This window comes from Urtica dioica, chromosome 5 (assembly GCF_054948205.1).
Source record: "Urtica dioica subsp. dioica isolate 48M chromosome 5, U.dioica_male_clone48M_v1_H2, whole genome shotgun sequence".
Taxonomy (NCBI): domain Eukaryota; kingdom Viridiplantae; phylum Streptophyta; class Magnoliopsida; order Rosales; family Urticaceae; genus Urtica; species Urtica dioica.
In genome coordinates this window covers 26,833,804-26,861,570 of record NC_142760.1, presented here as the reverse complement: position 1 = coordinate 26,861,570, position 27,767 = coordinate 26,833,804, and the positions used below count along the sequence as shown (strand labels likewise).

Here is a 27,767-nt window from a genome sequence, read left to right as displayed (position 1 = left end):
CTTGCAAGCATATCTGATGCATTGCGAACAAAGATGGAAGGGAAAGAGACGGCTGTGGAGATCCTTGACGCAGAGACGGCTGTGGAGATCCTTGACGCATTGCAACAAATGTTTGGGATGCAGAGCGAGCAAGCCCGTATTGAATTCACCCGTACGTGCACTAGCAGTAGCACTAGGATGATTCCGGGAACTCGGGTAAGAGACCACATCATGAAAATGACTAACTACTTTACCGAAGCTGAGCTCCATCGGGAGCAGATGGATGAGATCACTCAGGTGAGAATCATACTGAACTCCCTTTCGAGTGACTTCATACAGTTTACGTCCAACTATATTATGAATAAGTTGAACTATGGACTGTCTCAGCTGTTGCATAAGCTACAGACTTTCGAGTCTATCACTCGACCTGCGAGGAACAAAGGGTCGGCAAAATATGCTGACATTCCTCGCCCAAAACCAAGAAGAAATCCTCTTCTGGTGCTGAGTCATCTAAGGCACGCCCTAGCTTTTCTAAGGGGAAGGTTCCTGCTGAGAGAGGAGGGAAGAAGTTCAAGAGGAACGGAAGGGGAAAGAAAAGAAGCAAGATAGCGTTGGTAAATGCCACCACTGCAACACTGAATGCCATTGAAAAATGCATTGTCCTTTATACTTGGCCGAGCTTGAAAACATCTAGAAGAATGCTAGTATGTAACCTTAAAATTCATGATTAAAGTTATTCTAAAAATATCTTGAGGATAATTAATCATGAGTATACTTCTTTTCCAGAGTAGATCTGATCATGTTATATCGCTAATCATATATTTTAAGACAAATCTTAGAAAAGTCCTTTGAGAGGACTTAAACTTTAGTATTCAGAAAATATAAAACCTGTTAAATTGAGAGGAAGGGCGGGTAAGCTTATTTGAGGATACTAAGTTATGGAGTTTTTGGCTCATAGTTTTAGCTAGGCCTGTGCACGGTCCGGTCCGGTCCAAAACCGGCCAAAAAACCGGACCGGACCGTTCAAAACGGTTCAAAAAAACTCAAACCGGACCGGACCAAAAATCTGTAAAAACCGGACCGGACCGGACCGTTTTAAATCATCTAAACCGGACCGGACCGTTTTGAACCGTTTGGACCGTTTTGAACCGTTTAGACCGGACCGAACCGGACCGTTTTGGACCGTTGGACCGTTTTGAACCGTTTTACATAATTTTTTTTAAAAAAACCATTAGTTTTCCACCAAAACACAAACATATAGTCATATATGGGAGTTAAATACATGCACAAATGCCTAATTTGGCTAATTGGACATTAATTAATTTTTTTTTTTTTTATAAATAAACCGGTCCGGTCCGGTTTAACGGTTTTTTTTTAAAAAAAAAAACCGGACCAGACCGTTTGCATTGAGTAAACCGGACCGGACCGGACCGAGGAAAAAAAACCGTTTTAAACCGGACCGGCGGTTTAAAAATCACCGGTCCGGTCCGGTTTACGGTTTTTACGGTTTTTTTGCGCCGCCCTAATTTTAGCCCTGGACTTCACACCACACGAACAATGCCCAATCCGTCTCTCACTCCCCATCAACACACTCTCAGGTCTCTCTCTCCTCATTTCATCTCTCTCGTAGCCATAAATCTCAACCGATGCTTTTCTACGTAGATACGCCGTTCTCGGAGCTGGCTTCGCTGGTCTCTCAGTCGCTTGGCATTTGCTCAATGTCTCTCTCTCTCTCTCTCTCTGTCATTTCTATTAAACCCTGGGAGAGGTTAACATTGTCTAACTTCCTCTTCTGTTGTTGATTTGGTACAGGAATGTCCAGAGGGTTTGAATATGCGTATAGATATATACGATGAGAATGGGGTCGGAGGAGGTGCTTCGGGAATTTCCGGAGGCTTACTTCATCCTTATTCTCCCAAAGGTTCCTCTTTTTTGTTGTTGTTTATTAAAAATTTGAGCTTTTTTTTTCATTTCAGTTTTCATTGTAATCTTTCGGCGTTGTTTTTGCAGCGAAGCTTCTGTGGCGAGGAAGTGAGTGTTGGAACGAGTGTATGAAGCTTTTAACTATTGCAGAAGCTACGGCTATGGCTTCTTCCGGAGATTCTGGTGCCGACCCATGTGGCTGTATTGTTGGGAGAAGTCTTTCACTCTTTTATTTATTTATAGAACTTTCAATATTTTTTTGAAATGTAGTTTCAGTTTGTGCCCGTAATGAATTTCTATATTAATTTTTCGCTTTATTTATTATGGAAGTTCCTAATTTTGCAGTGCTTGTTGATTGCAAACTTGTTTAGTCTCTCCAAATATTCTTCGGGCACATAAAAATATTATCATCATAAAGCAAAGAGGATAGGCGTGTTAGTGAGTCCGTGCGTGTTAAAGCATTTAAATTCTAGGAAGGTTTTGCCTTAAGAACTCTATAGAGATGAGATAATTGTCTAGATGTAGTTTTTACATGACAGTACTCTATTCACAATAGAAAACAGGTATATAAAATGACCAACAAACCAGTCTCTTATGATTTCTTCATTTGCGCAAGATTCGAGTTGTGGTGGTTATAGTTTTTGGTTTAATTAAAGAGAAATTGCCCTATTTGTCACTCTTTTGATAATTTTTTCACACATTCCACTAAAACATTAATTTGTCCCAAAATGCCACCATGACAAGAGTAAAAAGTCAAGTTTGCCCTTCACTATCTATTTTCTTTACAAATTGGCATCTATGTTTACTCAGCCTAAATGAAGACTCAGTCAAAACCCATTTCTCCTGTCCATCTCTTCTGTATGTCGTCCAGATCTTCTCTCTCTCTCTCTTTCCCCCATCTCATCCAAGCTCTCTCGTCCAGATCTTCTTCTCTCTCTCTCTCTCTCCCGCATCTCGTCCAAGCTGAGAAAACTCGTGAACACAACTCAAAAAATTCGTCGGAGGAGCTCAGTTATTGTCGGAGGAGCATTCCGATCAAAAAAAGAGAAGTTGCAATCCACGAAATAAAACCCTAGGTTCGTTTTTTTTTTTTTTTTTTCATTTTTCGGGCATAAAAAAAACTTTTCATTTTGAAATAATGAAGTTTTTGTTGTTTAAAAGCATGAGTTCGTTATGGGCATGTTATGTGATTTTTGAAGATGACGTTCATTATTTGTTGACATATATGTCAACAATGTTGACTTTAGATGTCAACAATGTTGACATAAATGCCAACAATGTTAATCATTTTATCTAGCAATCGATTTGGGAACTTTTGAATTATTAGAGCTAGTAGACAACTTTGTTAATCTATATGGTTAGCTCTTTTATTTTATTTTCTCTGACAAGTTCACCTCAATTTGAAAACCCCTTGGATATGCATTCACCTCAATTATTTGAATGCTTTTTTTTGTGGCCTGAAGTTTATTGAATTTCTTAATTAGGAATTGCTAAAAAGATAGGACCTTGAAATAGAACTTATTAACCCTTTCTTGCTGACTAAGTTTATCCTTGTTATTTTTCTTTGCTTGAATTGACATGTGACTGTTATGTTAATGCATTGTGATTAATACTTGAATCAGATTTTGTTCCTTTGCTTGCATTACATGATGGTGAGTTTTTGTTCTACATTGCATGTTTTTGTGACTGTGAATCAGAGTGTGGGGTTTTGCTTAATGTTGGTGTGAACTTGTGAGATGGAAAGCCTTTGGAAGTCTTGTTGACATTAGATGTCAACAATGGACGTCAACTGTTGACATCTGATGTCAACAACTAATGAACGTTGTTGACTCTAATATTGTCAAAAATATGCAGAAATGTCAGAAAAACACTCCATTGAATCTCCGGTGACAAGCTATGACGACTTCGAGCCCCGAAAGTGAAAATGTTCTAAAAATGAGGTACATTTTGATGCCAAGCAAAGCTGATTTTTGGTTATTATTTTTTATGATTGTAGACATTCATACCTATAACTGTAGTCAATTGATGTTAATAAGGCAAGCGGATCGGAACTCGGTGATGCACAACTCACGGAGTTTCAAATGAGCCAAGCTGAGTACATATGGTACTTGGATACTTTTTGTAGTGAAACTGAATCGGGTCCGATCATGTGTCTCAAAAGTGTTATGAAAGAAATCATCGGAGACGACTGGGAGACTCATTTGAAGAAAAAATGAGATTTTATGGAAGTCGTGCCCAAGGGGACACGACTGTTTATGCTGAAAACCCAAAAAGAGGAACTTCTCTATTATAGGAGGATGAAGATCAACAAGAAATGACTCTGACGATGAATTCCCCACATCATTGGTCTAAACTTCGTAATATTTATATTTTTGTATGGATTTTTGTATGACTTGAATGCTTGAAACTGCTTAATATGTCTATTCGCACTATGTTTTATATATGTGTAATGTTGTGAAGTGCATGCCTAAGTGAAGAACTAAATTCAAATTCATCCACTAGATGTGAAGTGGTTTTTGCATGTTATCATGGTTATCATGGTTTTTGCATGTTCCATCTCGCCTGTAATTTGAAGACTGCTTTTAAGGGTATTTCGAAGGATGTGAAGTGGAAATTTTACGGTGCCGCAAAGGCATACACGATGAGTGAATGAGAAAGTTACATCTCATAATCATTAAAGTACCATAATTTTTACAAAAAAACTAAGATTAAGTTAAAGTTTTACATACCATAATCATTAAAGTACCATAATTTTAACAAAAACTAGTATTAAATAAATAAGAGTTTATGAATCAATTTAGCTCATTCATCTTTGTCGTTGTCCGATTGGGCCTCTCTTGCAATTTTCACCGCCCTGTGTCGGTAGAGGTCGATGGTGTACTTTTGTCGGTACATGGTGATGTCCTCTTGTTTGATTGCTGACACATCAACAATGTTGACAATGTATGTCAACAATGTTGACAACAGATGTCAACATTGTTGACATCTGATGTCAACATTGTCGACATTGTTGACATCTGATGTCAACATTGTTGACATACATTGTCAACATCTCTTTCAACAACTCTCAATGAAGACAGAGCGTAATTACCTCTCTTCTTCGATCATATCCGCAGCTTCCTCGAAATATTAATTTTTCGCTTTATTTATTATGGAAGTTCCTAATTTTGCACTGCTTGTTGATTGCAAACTTGTTTAGTCTCTCCAAATATTCTTCGGGCACATAAAAATATTATCATCATAAAGCAAAGAGGATAGGCGTGTTAGTGAGTCCGTGCGTGTTAAAGCATTTAAATTCTAGGAAGGTTTTGCCTTAAGAGCTCTATAGAGATGAGATAATTGTCTAGATGTAGTTTTTACATGACAGTACTCTATTCACAATAGTAAACGGGTATATAAAATGACCAACAAACCAGTCTCTTATGATTTCTTCATTTGCGCAAGATTCGAGTTGTGGTAGTTATAGTTTTTGGTTTAATTGAAACGGTTCTAGATTTCTGATGAAATGTGTTCGGCTCAGGGGGATCTTGAGACCAGCAGTGAGCGAAAAGAACTTGCTGCTTTTAAGCAATGTAATTATTATCTCTGAACTTTATGCACGATAAAGCGCAATAGCTTGATTGATGTTTTACGATATATATGGCGACATATGTAATTTTGGTGCATCTTGCTCTGCACGATCAGAATGCTCGGAGCTGCCTTCCCAGCTGTAGAATTGAAACACTTGACAGCGAGGCCTCACAAAATCTTGTACCGAATCTAAGTGTGCCTTTAGACACAGCCTTTTATATGCCTGAAGCTGTAAATATTAATCCTCAGCGCTATGTTCAGGTCTGTATTGTACATTAAGTGTGTGTGTGTGTGTGTATATATATATATATTTAATATTATGTTCTAACTTTTTTTTAATCTTATAATTAAGGCCCTCTTCACAGCGTGTGAAAATCGAGCAGAGGAATTCTCAGCTTCTGGCGCCGGCAAAAAAGACTTGTGTTTACTCCGGGAATCTGTCCAGACTCTTCGTGATTTAGAAGGTAATTTTTTTTTATACTGGTTTGGGATTACTTATTTATTTATTTCAATTATTTAAGCAGAGAGATAATCATATAAGTTATAAATTTCCTTGCTCTTGTAATTGGAAAGTATTATAGTTTGGTATACATTGGTAATTGTAGATCTTTTTGGCGGGATGCTTAGAGAGTTGAGTGAGGTAATTAATAAGTTTATTCCAGTCTTATAGTGTAGAGGGAGAGATTTCCTTATGTTGAATTGTCGGTTAATTAGATGTAATAACCCACTTAGCTATAAATGAGAGTACAATTTGTGTTCATAATTATCTTGGGTCCTTTTTTGAGATCGTTTTTTGTTGTAATTTGTGGGCTGATCTCTTTAATTCTGAAGATCTTTCTTTCGTAATGTGGCTTTTTTCCTTTATCAATATAAGTCATTCTTGTTTAAAAATAAAAAAAATTATCCGGGGTCGAATTACATTACTATGTCTTATTGAACAAAACAATGGTCTTCTCATCTTTTACTGTCGAAACGTAATGAAAATGCCTTTTTCGTAAATGAAAAGTGAAGCATGTTGGGTTTTGGTGCGACGCTGCGAAGTGCGAGTTTGTGTTTAATTTGATTTGTTTTATGTATTTATTTGTGTATGCCTGGGTTTTCTGCACATAAATTTTATAGGGGAATACCAGGCAGTTATAGTATGTTTAGGCGCCAAAGCTGATTTGCTTCCCGAGCTCGCTGGAAAGATCCCGTTAAGGTCGTGCAGAGGTGTCATTGCACACCTTAACCTGCCTGATGGCATCGGGTACAATTTCGTAATTTTATTTATTTTTAATTTCATGCATCAATGGTACAATTTTGGGTACTTATTTGCTATTGATTCTGTAAAATATTTAAATAAAGTCGTATTGTTTTAATCCCACGAGAAGCATTTGAGTGTCCCAAAAAGTGGATCACAATTTGAAATCGTGTTACGGTGCAAGTTCATTTAGAATTTAACCGCCAGTTCAACATTAGTCTTTTTTTTAAGCCTGATATTTTGAAATTCAGAATTTCTATACTCAGAGCTTGATTTTCAGAAGGCAATGGTCACAAAAGCTTTGTTTCTCTTTTGGACTTCTTTATAAAGTATCACCAATGGCCACCCATGATCCTAAAAGTGTCATCATATGTCAAATAAAAGCTTCGGAGCTTCATTTCACGATCCGACAACAGACAAAAAAAAAAAAATAATTTAATCATATTTTCTAATGCAGAGAAGAGTATCCCGAGCTCGGGCCCTCGATACTGTCCGACGCCTGGCTGGCGGTCCAGGGCCCCCGTAGCCTCTACGTGGGGTCCACGTGTTAGTGGAAGTCGCGAAACTCGTCATCGCACGTGTCCGAATCAGAAGCCTCGCAAGCGCTCGATGAGCTCATGCCCAAGGCCCAAGCAATCTACTGTGGGGCCCGGGCAAGCCTGAGGGCGATGCCGCCACTGAGCCCCGAGGGCTCGCTTCCGCTTCTGGGCTGCGTCGACAAGATCGCGGGCCGAACAAAAAAAGAAGGATGCAAATACTGGCTCTTCGCGGGCCTTGGCGCGAGAGGTTTGTTGTACCATGGTTGGCTTGGGAAATTGATTTCAAAGGCCGTGCTTGATTGCGACGAAGGGTTAATCCCGTCCGAATTAACTTCGTGGAAGAGTAGAAATTGATGATGGATTAAAATGGATTTGAGTTAGATATTGCTCTTATTTGTTGGTTACTTTTGTGGAGTTCAACTTGTCTATAAGGCGAAACACAGTAGCAATCTGGGTCCATTTTTTTTGACAAACTTGTCACGAAATCCAGTATTTTGTGACAAATTTAGTAATAGAGGCGGGAAAAAAACATTAGATATCAATATTCATGTCCATCACTATTAGAATAGAGTAGGAGATTACAAAAGAAAATAGATTTTTTGCTTTTCCCCTTACCTTTGCCTCCATTGAACACAAGATCCTCATATAGGCCGGAAGACTGGCAGTTTTGTATCACCGATCATAGCTGAAAAATATTATTATATATAATAGACGGGAGAGAAATATGTCAACTAAAATGTAAAAAAAAAGAATAATTATTAAAATAGTAGATAAACGATGAATATGTTTTTTTTTTGGTGTTATTATTTAGAGATAAAATATTATTTAATCTCACCAAAACCGTATTTTAAATATGAAATATTGATTTTGAAGTCCTCTAAATCTTGCGCAATTTAGTAGCTAGATTGCTAAGAATTCTTTTTTCTTTTAATAATATGACAGATTGCCAATAATTCTTGAGCATTTGCGATGTTACTATTTAGTCGGCGGAAATTATTATGCTAGAAAAAGTAGTGTTAAAAAAGGTCGATGCAGATGCGAAAAAAAAATATCAATCAATTGCAACGCGATAATTAATTGATTTCTAACTTTAAGGAAATTAACAAAAATAATACAGAGTGATCAAAGATAATTACAAACCTAGAGACTGTTCTGCTTACCCTTCAAGTTCTGCAACAATTTAGAAAGTTCACCATCCTATTCGTAAAATTCCAATTTTTTTTTTCCATTTAATAAGTTATAAGTCACCTTAAATAAGAGAGAACCTTGTAAACTTGGCATAAACATTTAATGATAATAGCAAAGTTAGAAACAAACTCCACTTTTGGTTAATATTATCATCTAGAAAATAATGTGTAGCTAGTAGGTTTGAGCTACCGATTGAGACCCTTCGAGCAAGGCAGTTTGAGTGGCGGGGGAAGGAAATTCAAGTGTGGACACTAGTACTGGTTCAGCCATGGCCTTCTACTAACCCTTCTTTTTTCATTTCATCTTCAACAATTGAACCAAGGTAACATTCTTTTCCTCAAGTCCTCAAGTTTATCTAACTTTCCTTCTAATGTGAGAACCTCGCGTCGTCCTCGAGCCAACCTGAGCTTCGAGTGCAGCCAAATCTTATCTGGCCTTAGAAAGCTAGAGTCTGGTAGTATACTAGGCAATTAAATTGTTTTCATACGAAGACCTAATCGACGATCGATTTTATGTGCGTATGTTCTTTACAATCTGTCCCTTAGCTTCAACAGCAATGCAATCGTAGCGAATCAATTCATGGCTCTCGCTTAGAATTAAGCAATAAATACTAATAAGGCCGAGGTTGGTGTTTTTAAGTTTTGACATCAAGGCAGGTTTAGAGTCAAGGTCAGCCATGTTTACCTCGCCCAAATATTAATCACTATACCATCAAAACCAACCCTAACAAATAAATAAAACACAAGTACGCTAGATCATAATTGTGGGTGTTAAAAATCTACTTTCAAAAATATTATTTTATATTGGGCTTCAATTCAGATCGAGCCCATTATCCTCTTAGCAAGTCGGTCCGTATATCAGTCTTGGGCCCAGTTCGACTTCAACAAGTCGGCCCAAGTCCAACTGCATTCCAGATCGGCCCAAGCCCAATCACGTCTTCCAGTTCGACCACGTCATCCTGGCCAGAAGAATCGGTCAATCAAAGAGAAACCGCGCCGCGAAGACCGGGTCCAGGACAAATTCAACCCCGACGATGTGAACGGATCAAGCAACACGTGTCTTCAACAAAAGAGTCCCGCCTCGTCTATAAATAGAGAATAAGATGTCGATTTGCACACAAGAGCTTACAACTTATCTTTCAGAATTATTATTTTAGTGTTGTTGCTTTCAGTGCCGAGTTCGCCTACGAGACTTCGTCACTTCGTCCTATTGTAATTCATTTTCACGATCAATAAAGCTTATTAATAATTTCCTTTTATTACAGCCTTTCGTCCTTAAATAGTTTCTTATACGACGTCTTCTGAAACCCCGATAAAATATATATCATATACTAGCATTTTAATATTTGTGATTGTTGATCGATCCAAAAATCGACATCAACAGTTTGGCGCTGTCTGTGGAAAATTTAGAAAGACCAACCTCGAAAGAAACGGTTCGTAAAAAAAAAATCATTCATCATGTCTTCCACTCCGACTCACTACGAATCTGGAGAGGAGATCCCTCCGGGGATCAGGGCAATCCTAGATATGTTGACCAAAAAAATAGATGAGGAAGTAGAGACCAACCGGGCTCTTAATGACCGGTTGAATGCTCTCTCGACTCCTCAACACACTCCGGACCCTCAGGCGGGATCCGGAGATACGACCGCCTTGGAATCTGCTCGTCAAGCAGCCTCGGCTACGCAGACAAGCCGGACTCTCCCTCCCGGAGTCCGTCTGGATTTCTCTGGGATCCAGGTCACCCAAGGAACAGACCAGTCTCCCGGCACAAGCTTCCAGCTTGGGGGGACTGCTAGCGAAATCGCGACAGAAGTCACGATCGACCCTTCCGGTCTCCCTCCGCCTCCCCTGGGGGAAGCACCATCCGGGTCTTTCCTGACTAATACGGGATCTCACCCTTCGGCGACCTATCAAATGTTCACCCCCCCAACGTTTTGGTGGGATGAATCGTACCCGTCATAGCCCGGTCGAAGCTACCGCGGTCACACCTACACGTACGGGACCTCGCCCCTTTCATGAGGGCGAACCCAGCATGACCGAACTAGACTGATTTAAGGAGTCAATAACGGCCGAACTGATAGCTGTTCGCTCAGAATTTCAATCTGCAACCAGCTCGGCCCCCGAAATAGATCGTCTCGTTGAAGAAACAAGGAGGACTCCTTTTGCCATAAATATTACCGAAGTGCAACTGGGAGATACCGGAAAGGTTCGCCTTCCGCTGTATAGTGGCACTTCAAGTCCGAAAGCTTTTATCTTGTCCTTCAGAGTCGCAATGGGACGGGTTATGCTCGCAGAGAGAGAATTGGAGGCAGGTTATTGCCAATTATTCGTAGAAAGCTTGTCTGGGTCCGCTTTAGAGTGGTTCTCCAAACTCGAGCCGAACTCTATCGATAGTTTTGACAAACTATCGGCTGCATTCCTGAAACACTATTCGATGTTCGTGGAGGATGATCTGACCATAGCAGATTTATGGGGAATTCAACAGAAAGAGAACGAACCCTTGAAGGATTTCATGATCCGTTACAAGGACGTGCTCTCAAAAATCTCTAACGTATGTCATGAATCTGCCATAACATCTCAAAGGAACGGGTTAAGGCACGACTCGAAGCTGAAACTAGAGATGACTGTTAACCGTCCCCTCACGTTGGAAGATGTGATTCACAAAGCCGCAAATTAAGCGAAAGCCGAAGATGAATTCGCTTCCTATGAGAGGCAACGCGCAGCTGAGAAGAAACCGTCCTCCTACACTTGGATAAGACCTGTAAATGCTGGGGGCAACCCTCGCAGGGTCAACCCCCACGATGCTACACCTCATGCAAGAAATTTGTTGTCAATGGTGCCCACAAGAAGAGTTGTAATCCTTATATTGTACATTTGATGTAATAAAGTCTCATGAAGACTCTTGCTTGTAATTGCTTATTCATTAATAAAGAGTTGAAACGTTCATTCATTCTTCCGTGTCTGTTTGAAGCTTTATGATAAAACATTAGTCTTTAGTCCATAAACAAACTAAACAACTTACGAAGAGACAAATGTAGATTTGCATGAACAAACCCTTCGTAGTTTGCTTAAAACGATATATTCGCAATCTAAGGGTCAAAGGACTATTGACCTCAGTATGATTGTTAGAAGAATCTATGATGTCTGGTTATGAGGCATTGAGAGTTGGAGACTCTATAGTTCTTCTAGGTATCTTCCGAAGGTACTGAATTGACCAGTGCACTTCTAGAGACAAGATAAGAACAAACCATTTAACCTCTTATGTCTCGAAGTCACTACATATGAATTGCATCGTGCTTACCTTAATCCTGAAATGAGACATGCCATTTCACACCTTACGTATTCTCATTTGAGAAAGTCAGAGTTCGGACTCACTATGTGATTTCGAACAAGGCCTATTGGTGAAATACTAAGTTGTGAGAATGTCATGAGTAGCTTTGTGAAGTTCTCATAGATATGGAATTCATGTACAAGATTGCTGAAATGCAATGTATATCACCTCATGCTTTGTTCCTTGGAGTGTGAATAAATGAACTGGCCAGTGTCCAAATTGAGTCCTGACTCTTTTGGATGAAACAATGTGACTTGTTAGCTCCTCGTCAATGCATTGTTTCTAACTTATTCACAAGCGACAAATGAGTTGAGGAAATAACAGCTAGAAGGGTAAAATGGTAATTTTGTAAATCCCGACTAGCTGATGATATTCATGAAGGGTAAACACTGATAATATTCTGTGGATCCACTCATTACAATTAGGTTGAATTCTTGAGTAGAAAATAAATTCATTTGAACCGAGAGATTTTCAGTGTCAACTCTTTAGTGGAGTCAGTTTACATTAAGCTAAACTTGGAAAAGGTTTGTGAACTTTTGAGTCCAAGTATTTAGCTCAAGCTTTGTTCATTTGGATCCATGAGGTCACTGTCACGAATCACATCGAGTAGGAATAGTTAAACTGGAAGCTAAGTCAAAACAAGAACGAAAATTGTCAAAAGGGTATTTTTGTCTTTTTAGACATATCATGAAATGAATGTCAATAAATTTTTTGACAAGGTCATTTGATGACTTAATAACACTTGTCCATGACTTGATCATTGGGCCTTGTGGATTAATTTCATTTCACAAGAATTTTATTGAAAATTCTTAATGGGTTTTTTTTTCATGTTGTCATGAACAAATGAAGAAACTTCTAGAAGCTCCTTCTAGAGTTGAAATGGGCGCCCAAATATCCAAGAGAAAAGGAGAATATTTTGTGCATAAATGTATCATGATACTTGCCAAAAGAAAAAGAGGAAACAAATTTCCCACACATGTATTAAGGGAATCGGGCAAGTGAGAAAAAGGCAAGGCAAGGAACAAAAAAGGAAACAAATCCAAGCCTTCTAGAAGGCCGCCTTGGCTGCCCAAATGAAAGAGGTAATAAGGCTATATTGCTCATGAATATGTGATATTCTATAGAAGAGGAAATTACCTTATTGAAGGCAAAGCCTCTCCTATAAATAGGAGCCTTATTCTTCACATTTAATTCATTTAAGTTTAAGAGATTTGAGAGACTCTCTCTCTAGAACTTGGCCGAACTCCTCTCTCTCTCTCTCTAGTTAATTTTCGATTTTTTTTGTTTTGGCACCTAGGTCCTCATTTGACCTAGTGTTTAGCTCTGCGACTTCAAGACTCGTTCTTAAGTCGTAGTGTTTAAAAGTGCCCACACACTAATGTTGGAATCGATCTAGGGTTTGAGAAAATAATTAACGCTTCGGTAAGCGGCAGAATTTTAAAAAATTTATTTTACAAGTAAAAACAGTTTTTTACTAACCTAGACAAAGAGCAAGTACATATAAATAAAAACTATTATGAGCTTAGAAGTTTACTAACCTTTCTTGAAGCTTGAACTTTGAGAAGCTTTTGGAAAGTTGCAACGCTCATCTCCCCTCGCAGCACGTCTCTCTTTCTTTCCTCGGCACCTCGAGCAACCACGAAAGTTTCTATCACTAAATCACTCGAAATAAAGGAATCAGTGAGTGGGCACTTTTAAACACTACGACTTAAGAACGAGTCTTGAAGTCGCAGAGCTAAACACTAGGTCAAATGAGGACCTAGGTGCCAAAACAATAAAACGAAATTGACTAGAGAGAGAGAGGAGAGGGGCGGCCACAAGTTCTAGAGAGAGAGGCTCTCAATCTCTAACTTATGTGGAATGAATGAAATGAGAAGAATAAGACTCCTATTTATAGAAGAGGCTTTACCTTCAATAAGGTAGTTTCCTCTTCGTTAGAATATCACATATTCATGAGGAAATAATCCTTATTTCCTTTTCTCATTTTGGGCGTGTAAGCCTTGCCATCTAGAAGCAAATTTGTTTCCTATTTTGCTTGCCTTGGCCGCACATGTCATACTCTCCTAGAGGAAATTTGTTTCCTCTTTTTCTTTTGGAAAGTATCTTCATACATTAATGCACAAAATAAACTCTCTTTCACACTAAGGGCTGCACGAAATTTGGTCTCCCATTCACATGGGTTGGACGGCCAAAAGCCTTCTAGAAAGGCTTTCTAGGTTTTCTTTTAATTGTTCATGACAACATAAGAAAAACCCATTAAGAATTTTCAAGTAAAATTCTATGAAATGAAATTAATTCACAAGGCCCAATAAACATGTTATGGCCGTGTGATATAATATGTCATCATATGACATTGTCAAAAAATTTAAGGACATTCATTTCATGCCATGTCCAAAAAGACAAAATTACCCTTTCGACAATTTTCGTTATTGTTTTGACTTAGCTTCCAGTTTAACTATTCCTAATCGATGTGATTCGTGACAGTGACCTCATGGACCCAAATGAACAAAGCTTGAGCTAAACACTTGGACTCAAAAGTTCACAAACCTTTTCCAAGTTTAGCTTAATGCCAACTGACTCCACTAAAGAGTTGACACTAAAAATCACTCGGTTCAAATGAATTTATTTTCTACTCAAGAATTCAACCTAATTATGATGAGCGGATCCACTGAATATTATCTATGTTTACCCTTCATGAATGTCATCAGCTAGTCGGGATTTACTAAATTACCATTTTACACTTCTAGCTGTTATTTCCTCAACTCCTTTGTCGCTTGTGAATAAGTTAGAAACAATGTATTGACGAGGAGCTAACAAGTCACATTGTTTCATCCAAAAGAGTCAGGACTCAATTTGGACACTGGCCAGTTCATTTATTCACACTCCAAGGAACAAAGCATGAGGTGACATACATTGCATTTCAGCAATCTTGTACATGAATTCCATATCTATGAGAACTTCACAAAGTTACTCATGACATTCTCACAACTTAGTACTTCACCAATAGGCCCTGTTCGGAATCACATAGTGAGTCCGAACTCTGACTTTCTCAAATGAGAATACATAAGCTGTGAAATGGCATGTCTCATTTCAGGATTAAGGTAAGCATGATGCAATTCATACATAGTGACTTCGAGACATAAGAGGTTAAATGGTTTGTTCTTATCTTGTCTCTAGAAGTGCACTGGTCAATTCAGTACCTTCGGAAGATACCTAGAAGAACTATAGAGTCTCCAACTCTCAATGCCTCATAACCAGACATCATAGATTCTTCTAACAATCGTACTGAGGTCAATAGTCCTTTGACCGTAAGATTGCGAATATATCGTTTTAAGCAAACTACGAAGAGTTTGTTCATGCAAATCTACATTTGTCTCTTCGTAAGTTGTTAAGTTTGTTTATGGACTAAAAGACTAAGGTTTTATCATAAAGCTTCAAACAAAGGAAGAATGAATGAACGTTTCAACTTTATTATTAAATGAATAGGCAATTACAAGCAAGAGTCTTCATGAGACTTTATTACATCAAATGTACAAAATAAAGACTACAACTCTTCTTGTGGGCACCATTGACAACAACTAATTCCTTTTCTCTCGAGTGATTTAGTGATAGAAACTTTCGTGGTTGCTCGAGTTGCCGAAGAAGGAAGAGAGACGTGCTGCGAGGGGAGACGAACGTTGCAACCTTTTTCCAAAAGCTTCTCAACGTTTAAGCGTCTAAAAAGGTTAGTAAACTTCTATGCTCATATTAGTTTTTTTTACATGTGCTTGATCTTTGTCTAGGTTAGTAAAAACTGTTTTTACTTGAAAAAGAAAATTTTTAAAATTCCGCCGCTTAACGAAGCGTTAAACTTTTTCTTAAATCCTAGATCAATTCCAACAAAAGCTACACACCCCTCCTAACTACGCCTTCAACGTCGATGAAGACATTAAGGAGGGAGGTCCCCTGGAAAAAAAATGGATGCGGGACCCCAATGCGTATTGCAGTTTCCATAAAGCTAACGGCCACGACACCGTTAATTGTGAAACCACGCGCAAGGCTCTAGCAGAAAAATACACAAAAGGGGAACTAAAAGACGTTGATCTAGGACCCCCGCCAAAAAAGAAGGTCTTCAACAACAACAACAGAGGAAGGGGCAACCCCTCCCCTAAGAGATCGAGACCTGTTGAGGAAGGGGAACCAAGTTCCCCACCGACCGTCGCAAAACATAGAGTTGACTTCATAATGGGTGGCTCGAAGTTTTGCAACGGAACGGTCAACTCAATTAAAGCACATCAACGTCAGTTAAACAACCAGACCACCAGAATCAAACCAAAACAAGACGTTCAAATCTCATTCTCCGAAAGAGAAGCCATAGGGACAACCGATCCGCACGATGACGCACTCGTAATCACGATTGACGTGTCTAACTGTGAGGTCGCGAGAGTCCTAATCGATAGAGGCAGCTCCGTAGATCTTATCTTCAAAGATACCATGGCTAGGATGGGAGTCAGCGAAGACGAGATCGAAAGAGAACAAACCTAATTGACAGGTTTCAATGGATTAACTACTCCATCCTTAGGAACGATCAGGTTGCCCGTAAAAACAAGTGGAATCAATAAAATAGTGGAATTCCAAGTTTTAGACTGTCTCTCCCCCTACAATATTATCTTGGGAAGACCATGGATACATAGGATGAGGGATGTGCCTTCAACCTTTCACCAATGTATCTGCTTCCCTACGCCTGAGGGGATAAAAGAGATCTGAGGCAATCAGGCGACCTCCCGCAGTTGTTATCTCACTAGCCACAAGCATTGTGCTAAAGCGATTAAAGAAGAGCAATATCAATTAATGAACGTGGAGTCGGCCGAGAGCGTTTATGCACTAGAAGAACCTGACTCCCTTGATGCGCCGAGTATCGAGATAACGGTCCAAGTACAGCTCGATGGCTCCAATCCTTCCAAGTGTGTCGGAATCAGAACCAAGCTCAAAGGTGGTATTAGGCGAGAGTTGATATGTTTCTTAAAACGAAACAAGTCCACCTTCGCCTGGACGACCGAAGATATGCCAGGAATTAGCATTGATGTTACGTCTTACCAGTTTAACGTCGATCCTAGTTTGAAACCTATAAAACAAAAAAGACGAAAGCTCGGTCCCGACAGGGCACGAGTTGTCAACGACGAAGTCGAAAGACTGCTTAGAGCAGATTCAATCCGCGAAGTAAAATACCCGGACTGACTGGCAAACACTGTCGTCGTAAAGAAAAAGAATGGAAAATGGCGGGTATGCGTTGATTTCACCGATCTAAATAAAGCATGCCCCAAGGAAAGCTTCCCGTTGCCTCATATCGACCAGCTAGTCGAAGAAACCGCGGGACATAAGATCCTATCGTTCATGGACGCATTCTCAGGATACAACCAAATCCTGATGCATCCAGACGACCAAGAAAAGACAGCTTTCATCACCGACCGAGGCACGTATTCCTACAAGTTCATGCCCTTTTGACTAAAAAACGCTGGCGCAACCTACCAAAGGCTAGTCAACGAAATGTTCAAAGAGAAGATAGGGAAAACGATGGAAGTGTATTATATCGACGACAAGCTCGTAAAATCCCTAATGGAAAACGACCACATAGGAAATTTAGAGGAATTTTTCGAGGTATTGAACAAATATCAAATGAAACTCACTCCTACCAAATGTTCATTCGGAGTCTCATCCGGTAAATTCCTTGGATATTTAGTTACCCAACGAGGAATTGAGGCTAACCCGGATCAATTACACGCCTTGCGAGAAATGCCTTCACCCCGTAATAGGCGTGAAGTTCAGAGGTTGACGGGACGTATCGCTACCGTTAACCGCTTCATCTCTCGGTCCACGGACAAATGTCTCCCATTCTACCGGCTCCTTAAAGGAAACAAAAAGCTCGAATGGGATGACAAGTGCGAAGAGGCGTTCAAAAGATTGAAAGAGTATCTATCGATGCCCCCGATCTTGGCAAAACCCGTTGCGGGGGAGCTGCTCTACCTGTATGTCGCAGTGTCCCAAGCGGCCGTTAGTGGAGTACTCGTCAGAGAAGAGCAAGGGGACCAACGACCGATCTTCTATACAAGCAAGTCGTTGGTCGACGCTGAAACTCGATATCCTGTTATGGAAAAGTTGGCCTTGTTCATCGTTTCCGCCGCACGAAAACTTCGGCCATACTTCCAATCTCACACCATAATAGTAATGACATCGCATCCGCTCAGAAGTTAACTACACAGCCCCAATCAATCGGGAATGTTAACTAAGTGGGCCGTTGAACTAAGCGAATACGATATTGAGTACCGAATGAAGAAATCCACGAAATCGCAAGTTTTTGGCGGACTTCATCATCGAACTCCCAAGGGAAAGCCCCACCGTAGCCGAAATCGAAGGCACCTGGACACTTAAAGTGGACGGGGCATCGTCAAAGCAAGGGGCAGGAGTAGGAATACACTTGACCTCCCCTCACGGTGAGTCTACAGAACAATCATTCAGGCTCGACTTCGTTGCATCAAACAACGAAGCCGAGTACGAAGCACTAATCGCCGGACTTAGGTTGGCCACTGCAGTCGGATCAAAGAAAGTGGAAGCTTTCTGCGACTTTCAACTCGTAGCAAACCAATACTCCGGGGAATACGAGACTAGGGATAAGCGAATGGAAGCTTACCTAAAAGTCGTAAAAGAACTAACAAAACACTTCGAAGAATTCTCCATGATAAGGATCCCTCGAGGCGAGAATACTTCGGCCGACGCATTGGCTGCCTTGGCATCTACCTCGGATCCGGACCTCAAAAGGGTCATACCAGTCGAAATAATCAAACAACCTTCTATTGCCACGACCGTCACCGCAATCATAACAATAGAAGGGGGGATTGGAGAGATGAAATACTGCATTACATCACGACTGGTACGGTCCCATCCGATAAGATGGCAAAACGCAAACTCGTGCTGAGAAGCGCAAGATTTTGCATCATAGATGGAAGCCTGTTTAAAAGAAGCTTCGTAGGACCCTACCTCAAGTGCGTCGGGATGGAGGAGTTTAAACGAATCCTGGAAGACGTGCACGAAGGAGAATGCGGAAATCACGCAGGCGGACGAGCGCTCGCCATCAAAATAAAAAGGCAAGGCTACTTTTGGCCGACCATGTTGGCAGATTGCGAGGCGCACTCACGCCACTGCAACCAATGCCAACGCCATGCCCCTAACATAAAAAGACCCGCGGAAGAGTTGTCTTCTATCTCGGCGCCATACCCATTTATGAAATGGTCAATGGACATCATGGGACCAATGTCGGTCGCCCCTGGCGGACTAAGATTTCTACTAATCTTAACAGATTATTTTTCAAAATGGGTGGAAGCAGGCGCCTTCATCCTAATAAAAGACGTCGATGTCACAACATTCATCTGGAAAAATATAATCTGTCGACATGGAACTCTCCACGAGATCATAACGGACAACGGGTCACAGTTCCTATCAAAAAAATTCAAAATTTTTTGCTTCCACAATAACATCGAATTGAGGATGTCAACACCATGATATCCTCAAGGGAATGGACACGCGGAAGCTACAAATAAGACCATAGTAGATTCCATAAGGAAAAGGCTCGATACGAAAAAAGGACGGTGGGCAGAAGAGCTACCAGGCATGCTCTGGGCTTACCGAACTAGTCCGCGAAGGCCGACAGGGGAAACCCCATTTTCCCTGGTCCATGGAGTCGAATCAGTCATCCCAATCGAGCACCAAGTGCAGACCCTTAGGGTAGTGCATGCGCCGGAGGATGAATTCAAAAATAACGAATCGCTATGCGATGCCTTGGACCTCGTAGAAGAAAAACGGGACTTAGCCCTGATACGGCTATCCCACTATAGGCAATCCATTGCCAGATTCTATAATAAAGGTGTTAACGAAAGAAGATTTGACGAAGGAGATTTTACTCCGAAAGATCTTCCAAAACACGGCTGAGGCTAACGCCGGGAAACTAGGTGCTAACTGGGAAGGCCCATACAGGGTCACCAAGGTTGTGCGTCCCGGAGTCTATGAACTCGAAACTCTGGACGGTGTCCAGACTTTGAGATCATGGAACGTCCCGAACCTAAAGAAATACTATTGCTGAAAGCAATAAGAATCGAACTACGACCGACTTGATCCCTGTATAAGGGTACGTAGGCAGCCCTTAAAAAGGCGTAGTCTCCTTACAACGAAAACATGCACTTCGCCTAGGACCTCGGACTCCGGACCAAGCTCGCAGTGTATTCCATCTCAACTCTGGTAAGGTCCGAAAACTCCCCTCGATATTCCACGTAACACCTTATCGTGAGGTCGCCCCCTTGATAGAGTCGACCTCACCCATTTCGTCCCAAGTGAAACATCTATAGATCTCGGCCATCTAAGAGACTTAACTACGAAATGGTGATTACTCAAGCCTAAGTGAAAGATTTTAGACGTCAGTCGACCTAAAAGACTTATCAAATATCACAACGCTCCGACTAAGGGAAACATTTTAGATTTACACAATCTAAAAGACTTAGTGAATTATAAAGATACGACAAGATCATCGGACCTCGCCCTAAATTTTTAAGGGAAACATTTTAGACATCGACTATCTAAAAGACTTAACCAAATTTAGGGGGATCTTAAGTCAGTTCGGACCGCGATCAAGTGTCAATTCAAAGTATTCTAAAAGCACAGTTGGACGATCTGAATGACTTGGCAATTTTGCGAACAATCACACATGCACGAGTTTTGGACCAAATAATATAAAAATAAATAGTAGGAATAAAACAAAGCATAATAAAGATAGGGGTACCGAAGCCCTCTATAATTGTTCAAAATACAAAAAAAGTTTCGCCCAAAACAAGCGAGCCCAAAAAACGAAACGACGAAATAGAAATAACAAAATCATAAAATTCTTGAAAAAATGAAGGCGGGGTCGGACTCAGGACTGGCCGGGAGCGTCTTGCTCAGTTCACTCCGAGTTTGGAACCTCGCCTCCAGCGCGCTCCGGGTCGGAGTAAAGGGTTGATCCTCTTGATCCTCAGGGATGGTGGCGAGAACCTCTTCGGTCGAGCCAAGCATCGAGCCATGCTCATCAAAGGCAGGAACCTCAGAGTCGGCTGGAGCTTCGGTTGGCGAACTATCATTATACGGAGTAAAGGGGATATCCTCTACCTCCGGAATGGCGACGGCGGCGAGCTCCTTCTCGTAGTCGGCGATATCCACCTCGGTATCCGCCTGTTCGCTCGACCAGTCGGGGGCTGAATTGTTGATGACTTCGGTGATTAGCTCCTTGTTGCCCCGACACTGCTCCAACTTCTTCATGATCAGGATCGCCTCATCAGTTTTTTCCCGCTGAGCACGATACTTTAGTATCTGCTTCCGGTACTTCATCGACGACGCCTTCCTCGCCGCCAGGACTGTCCTATCTTTCTTGCCCTTGGCCGATCTCTTCAGCTTGGCGATCTCCTCCCTGGCACTGGCGAGGTCCCTGTCATTATTTTTTATCCGAGCCTTGGCCCCTACAAGCTCCTTGGCAAGTGCGCTTGAGTGAATGCCCCACTTGTCGATTGCCTTTTTACCTTTCTCCACATGGGCCTCAAGCTCCTCGATCCTCGCCTCCGAGTCGGCCTGCACCGTCTTCGACCTCGCCAAAAGGGCGTCCTTGGCCAGAACGTCCTCTTGAAGCTCAGTTACCTTCTTGCCCATCCCTTTGAGCTCGGCACAGAGGGAATCAGTTTTCTTCTTCGACTCTTCAGAGTTGGCCGCCGCGGTCTGAGCTCTCTTGATATGATCCTCATACCGGAACACACCCCAGTTGAGCTGGTGGGTGAGCTGCGAACACATGCACAAAGTCAAAACCTGAATAAAATCCCCAAGTTTCTCAGTCCGCCTACAAAAATTCTAAGACTTACCGAGGTGATCTGTTAGGCCTTGAGACGATACCAATCCGCCTCGATGAGCAGAGGCACCTTGGGCAGCGGCAAGACGTCGACAATAAGCTGCCTAAGGAGCCCGGCGGACGAGTACAAATCATCGCAGAGTAGGGTGTCGCGGTTATACCTAAAGTGGATGTTGTACTTCTTCTTCGGCTTCGAAGAAGAACCCACCTCCTTCACAGACTTCGCCGCGGTCGCCCCGCTCGAATGAGTCTCCACCAGACTCCCCTCGCCCAAAACTGGCCTCCTCATTTCCTGGGCCGCCCGAGCCGCCGTGGCCGAAGACTTCCCCTTGTCCGATGTGGACGAAGGCGCTGATTTGGCCACCCCGACCGTGGATACCGGTGCGGACACCCCGCCTCCATCGCCGTTCTTCTTCTTCTTCTTCTTCCTCTTCTTCTTGTTACCCTCATCTCCAGATGGTTCACCTTCACCTTCTTCCTCTCGGCTGTCATTTCGACGAGCCGGGTCCTTCCTTTTCCTGGGTCCGCTGGAGGGCTCGCCCGATTTTTTCGCCTCTCCGTCCGGTGCGGCCGGAGTAGAGTCAAGGGCTTGATCACCCTGAGCGGCCTCAGCATTCACCGGGACCGCGCCGTCTTCAACATCGACGACCGGGATATCGCCAGGATTGCGAGTCCCTATGATCTCGACTTCGGGTTCCTGAGAAGGAACCGGCGGCATGGTGGACGAGGAAGAGACCCTGGCGACATACTTTTTTTTACGCTTGGCGTCGCGAGCAGAGACGTTGGAGTTCATGTTGTCCCCGACAACTTTATAAAATATATATATATATATATATGAATAATAATAATAAATAAATATGATGATAAAAAGACAAAGATGAATGCAAAAATTAAGAACACCAACCTTCAAAGGTTGCAGAGGAGGTCGGCCAAAGTCCGGCCAAAGTGAATCTCTCTTCAGTAAAAGAAGGCCACTCACCGCGTCCTTCTTGCAAATGCTCGAGCTTTTCGACGAACTGAGGACTCGATGACGCCTAGATTTTTCCTGTAAAACGATGATAAAATATTATGAACAAGTATACCACTTCGACCCCTATAAGCAAATAAAGACAGTTACAAAATTGATTGTCCTACTCGGAGAGCTCACCCATTTCGACTTGAATCGAGGAGCTCGATCCCCGAGAGAGTTCTCATTGACGCTAAAGTAAAAATATCAACGACCCCAATACTTGTCCTTCGAAGGAAGGGGCGAGATCACTCCTTTGCCCGCCGCCTTCGAAAGATAGAAGCATTTCGGGTCGTGCTTCGAGTTCGTTTCACGACGCGTAAACGGACTAGGTCCATCACGTCGAGATCAACACCTTGCTCGTGGGCCACGACCATCAAACCCAGAACCATCCGAACGAAGTTCGGACACATCTGAGGAAGGGTCAGTCCCAAGGCCTCGACATAATAAAAAAGAAGAATGGGGATCGGGAACCGGAGTCCGCACTGATCCAACCAAACTTCGTATATACAACATCGATCGTCAAGAATGGTCTTCGCCGTCGCGTATGGGGGAGGAAGAATAAGCCTTATCTCGAGTGAAATCTGATGTTTTTGGCAAAAAAAGGGCGAGATCGGAACTCTTGACAGACGATGGCAAGCATATATCGTCGACGTTCGAAGGGTTGGATCCCGATGAAGGTATTTCGGAAGACGACATCTTAGTTTTTCCAGGAAGATGTTTGAGAAAATTTGAAAGATATAAAGATGTTTAAATTTGCTGAGTGAACTAAAGGGAAAACATTGAGTTCGCCTGACGAACTGAAGCGAAGTAAAATTAAAAAATATGGAGGTCTTTAGAGTTCGGCAGACGAACTGAGGGTACTTAGAGCCGAAGTCGTAAAAAGAGTTTAAAATTTTAGAGAGAAAAGTAAGCTTTTACGCGAAGAGAGAGAAAACAAAAGTTACCTTTTATGCCGAGTTCGCCGAAAGTTATAAGTAAGAAAGAAGTCTTTTCGAATTTCCCTTATTTATAAGCGCTTTTATATTAAACCAAATTCCGAGAAAAGAGGAGTAATTATGAATAAAATAATATAGAAGCGGATTAAATTCTAATCGCTTTCCCGACCCTTCGACCGCGTCTTGCGTGGACGAACGACAGCGTGCCACGCGTCTGAAGTAATCGCTGAAATCCCTGATTTTCCGTAACCCTAAACAATTTCGCTCCAATATTTCGAAAAATTTGGAATATTTTCAAAATATTCGGGGGCTAACTGTGGGTGTTAAAAATCTACTTTCGAAAATATTATTTTATATTGGGCTTCAATTCAGACCAAGCCCATTATCCTCTTAGCAGGTCGGTCCGTATATCAGTCTTGGGCCCAGTTCGACTTCAACAAGTCGGCCCAAGTCCAACTGCATTCCAGATCGGCCCAAACCCAATCACGTCTTCCAGTTCAACCACGTCATCCTGGCCAGAAGAATCGGTCAATCAAAGAGAAACCGCACCGCGAAGACCAGGTCCAGGACAAATTCAACCCCGACGATGTGAAATGGATCAAGCAACACGTGTCTTCAACAAAGGAGTCCCGCCTCGTCTATAAATAGAGAATCAAATGTCGATTTGCACACTAGAGCTTAGAACTTATCTTTCAGAATTATTATTTCAGTATTGTTGCTTTCAGTGTCGAGTTCGCCTACGAGACTTCGTCACTTCGTCCTATTGTAATTCATTTTCACGATCAATAAAGCTTATTAATAATTTCCTTTTATTACAACCTTTCGTCCTTAAATAGTTTCTTATACGACGTCTTCTGAAACCCCGATAAAATATATATCATATACTAGCACTTTAATATTTGTGATTGTTGATCGATCCAATAATCGACATCAACAATAATGTACTGAGTCGTAACTGACATAAGTACGCATGATTTGCAAGAGTATAAATAGTGAGAATTGAGAGTTTCGAAGTTCCATAACACAATCGCCAAAGATTACGGGTAAAACATTCCTAAAAAGAAACTCAAGGTCATCGTCTTCAATTGATTCCATCTCCAAAATTAAAGCAGTCATGACCAAACTTCAAAGTAGATGCACAATAGCTGCGACACTTATTTGCTCTTGTAACGCCATTGCTGGCAGTGAAAGAAGAAGCATGACGTACGAGAGATGGAGTGAGAGCGATACGGAGACTGATTGCGAGCCGCGACACTTCTTCAATCTTGTTCCATCGTAAAAGGAGACGACTCTAGTTCCACTGTCGACCATCTACATCAAAGCTGTATTTAACTCTGGAAAAACCTTCGTATATTATCCTATGCAATCGCACGATTGGAAATCAAATTCAAATCCCTCGTACTAAGTCATTGTGTGTGCAATCGATCTATATAGTTCTTATACCAACGTTGCATCTTGCATGTTGATAAAATAATAAATAAATAAAATCTGTAAAAAGGGAGATTGTTGCGATGTTTCCCACATGGATTTTCCATTATGTCAGAAATGGCCCTTACCGACCGAAAGCCGGACAAGACTTGGCCAAATTGTAATCTCTCGGTGCTTTGAAGGGTTTGGAAGAGAATGGCCAAGAATATAAAAAGGTAGGAACTTTACGTGCGGAGTTGGATAGCCTCGATGAGAACGACACTAATCTTGTGGATAGCCTCATCAAAGCCACATAAGCATTACAGTTAATTGTGTAGGAGTTGTTAGGCTTGTAGTTAAAACTTGTAACTGAAGTAGTTTAGGGAGTCATCCATTACTTGTACTTTGAAAGCAGAGAGAGAGAATAACTTCTTTGAAAGCGTTGATGATTAAGTTCAAGTGTTTATTGGCATGCCATTCGTTCTTGACACCCAAACTCAAAGATAACTTCATGTCCAAGTTATTTTCTAGTTTTCAGCTTTTGATTTGTCTTCATGTTTCTATGTTGTCACTTTTTGTTTCTCCACATTATTCTCTAACACCACTTGCCTCGGCAATAGGTGTAGAGATACTGTTCTATTTTTTCGTGAACACTTTTATCCTTTAAACACTTTTATACTTATTCCACATGCTCGAGTTCGAAGCCAACAAAACAGCCATAAAAAAAAAATCAAAGACGCATGAAAAAGGGAATTATTGTACATGTGGTCCCAATCGGGTACAGTTACGAACTCGCCCGTGACATGATTGCACAATTGGCGAGTCCTCCATGACTAAAAGAAAACAAGCGTTGCAAGTGCTCTCTATTTTATAGACATCCAACTCCGGCTTGTAAATCCGACTTGAGAGCTTCACAAATCAGCTTATTGAGCGTGCTAATCAACAGATTCTTCTTTGCAGCAAACTTCAACTGAGAGAGAAGAATCTACTTACAATCCCCTGCGAGATCCAACTTCCGATCGTCCAGAAGTCGAATATTGCAGCGGAGTGTAAGGTTATTCTTCTCTCTCAGGTGGAGCTTGCTGCCAGGAAGGATTTGCTGATTAGCAAGCTAAAAAAAGAGGCTAGCTCAATTCGGATGAACAAGCAGAGCAAGCCAGAGTGGTGGCGGCCATTTTCGTCCTCGAGCAAGAACACGGTTCTCAGAGTCGGCTCTTTGGCCGGGTCAGCTCGGTGAACCGAGGGTCAGAAGATCAAGCCGCGCCAAGACTTGCACACGAGAAGAACAAAGCCTGAATTCTAACACTAATAAGTTAAACATGATAAAATACGTATTCATATGACCGACTCTGTATTTTTAGAAAAAACAATATTTTCACACCAAACCTCGGAAGGCTGCCTAGATTTTCATTTCCGATTCGAGAAACCAAAACATATATATATATATATATATATATATATATATATATATATATATATATATATATATTAATCTTACTCTGTTCTGGTCAATGACATCGCTTGCCGTATTCGCTTCCATAGTTGACCAACGCAACCCTTTCGATCTCAACACACCTCTTGAAAGGCTACAGAAATTCACTGAAGAAAAAAACCCAATCAGTGTCAGATAGACGACAAGTGAGCATCAAATGCAAAAAGATTTACCATCTTTCTATGGTTCGGCGTCGGTTGGGACGGTGATACTGAGAAAGAGAGTGAGATAGAGGGAAAGGAGTAGGGTTTTGATATTTATAAGGTCATTGAACCTGCGGAACTTTTAGGGTTGAGTTGATTCGGTCTTTAAAAGCCCTAATTGCAAAGAACATCTTACGTGTGATCATATCAGGCTAAGCGGCTGGAGAAGTGGGTCAAAAGCCCTAATTGAAGAATAAGAGCTACCTCATTTCAAACCAACTAAGGCCCAAACTTTTATTTTCCTTAGGAATAAATCTAGGAACATTTAATTCTATTTTTTACTATTATTCGAAAACACCTCATAATTTCAAAAGTATGACTTATAAGTAGATGAAAGATAATTTATTCGGTACAAAAATACCATTCTTTAATACCTATTTTAATTATTTCCATTTGATTAACTAATCTTTTTATAAATTAACTAACCTAAAATTTTTCCATCAATTTTCTGAACATCTTGAAGTTTTGGAAACCGTTCCTACTCCGGTGATCAGTGGCGGACCTAGATACAAGGCTTAGGATGCCTTGGGCCCCCCTCCAAGCCTAGAATTTAAGGTCAAAATTTTTTTAGCTTAATTTTTTAAAATTTTTTCAGGTTAAAAAAATTTATGTCCCCCCCCCCTTTTTTTTAATGTCTGGATCCGCCATTGCCGGTGATGGCAATATAAAACAAGACCGTAATATTACCACTGTTAGCTGTCACCACCCAGATTTTTGTCCGTTGTTTCGATACGTGTCTCGTCCACCATTGAAAAATTGAAATACATCTGCCACCACTCCACCCTCAACGTTCTGTATCACCGCCTCTCTATCCCAGTAAGTCTCTATCTCTCCGCCTCTTGCCAACCACTCGTCGCCATTGCCACTCAAAAGTTGTTAATGAAGCTTGACTTTGCTTGTATTGTTAGAGCTCACCAAGGTATCCTAAATCTTTTCATCAACCACTAGCTTTCTAATATTCAAAGACTAGAATTGGCCTCACAATACACTTATTTTTGCTTCAGCCGACGGTTACTATTTATTAGGAAACATGTAAAAATACTAGTGTTTTATTAAC

The 27,767-nt window shown here is 41.2% G+C and overlaps 1 long non-coding RNA gene and 1 pseudogene across 2 annotated transcripts in view; one reads left to right on the top strand and one right to left on the bottom strand.

Annotated features, from left to right (window-relative positions):
• LOC149397680 (uncharacterized) overlaps positions 1 to 26,777 on the bottom strand; it is an 80,733-nt gene extending 53,956 nt beyond the window's left edge. Inside the window, exons 1-2 of the long non-coding RNA XR_016297100.1 lie at positions 26,681 to 26,777; positions 26,514 to 26,614 (exon numbers count right to left, since the gene is read on the bottom strand). This is a non-coding gene — a long non-coding RNA (uncharacterized LOC149397680). The remainder of the gene's footprint in view (positions 1 to 26,513; positions 26,615 to 26,680) is intronic.
• LOC149397681 (uncharacterized) lies at positions 1,522 to 7,884 on the top strand (annotated as a pseudogene). The gene is made up of 9 exons (XR_016297098.1): positions 1,522 to 1,577; positions 1,642 to 1,699; positions 1,792 to 1,900; positions 1,990 to 2,119; positions 5,423 to 5,474; positions 5,587 to 5,733; positions 5,825 to 5,936; positions 6,592 to 6,718; positions 7,170 to 7,884. The product of XR_016297098.1 is annotated as an uncharacterized LOC149397681 (transcript).
• Positions 26,778 to 27,767: the final 990 nt, after the last annotated feature.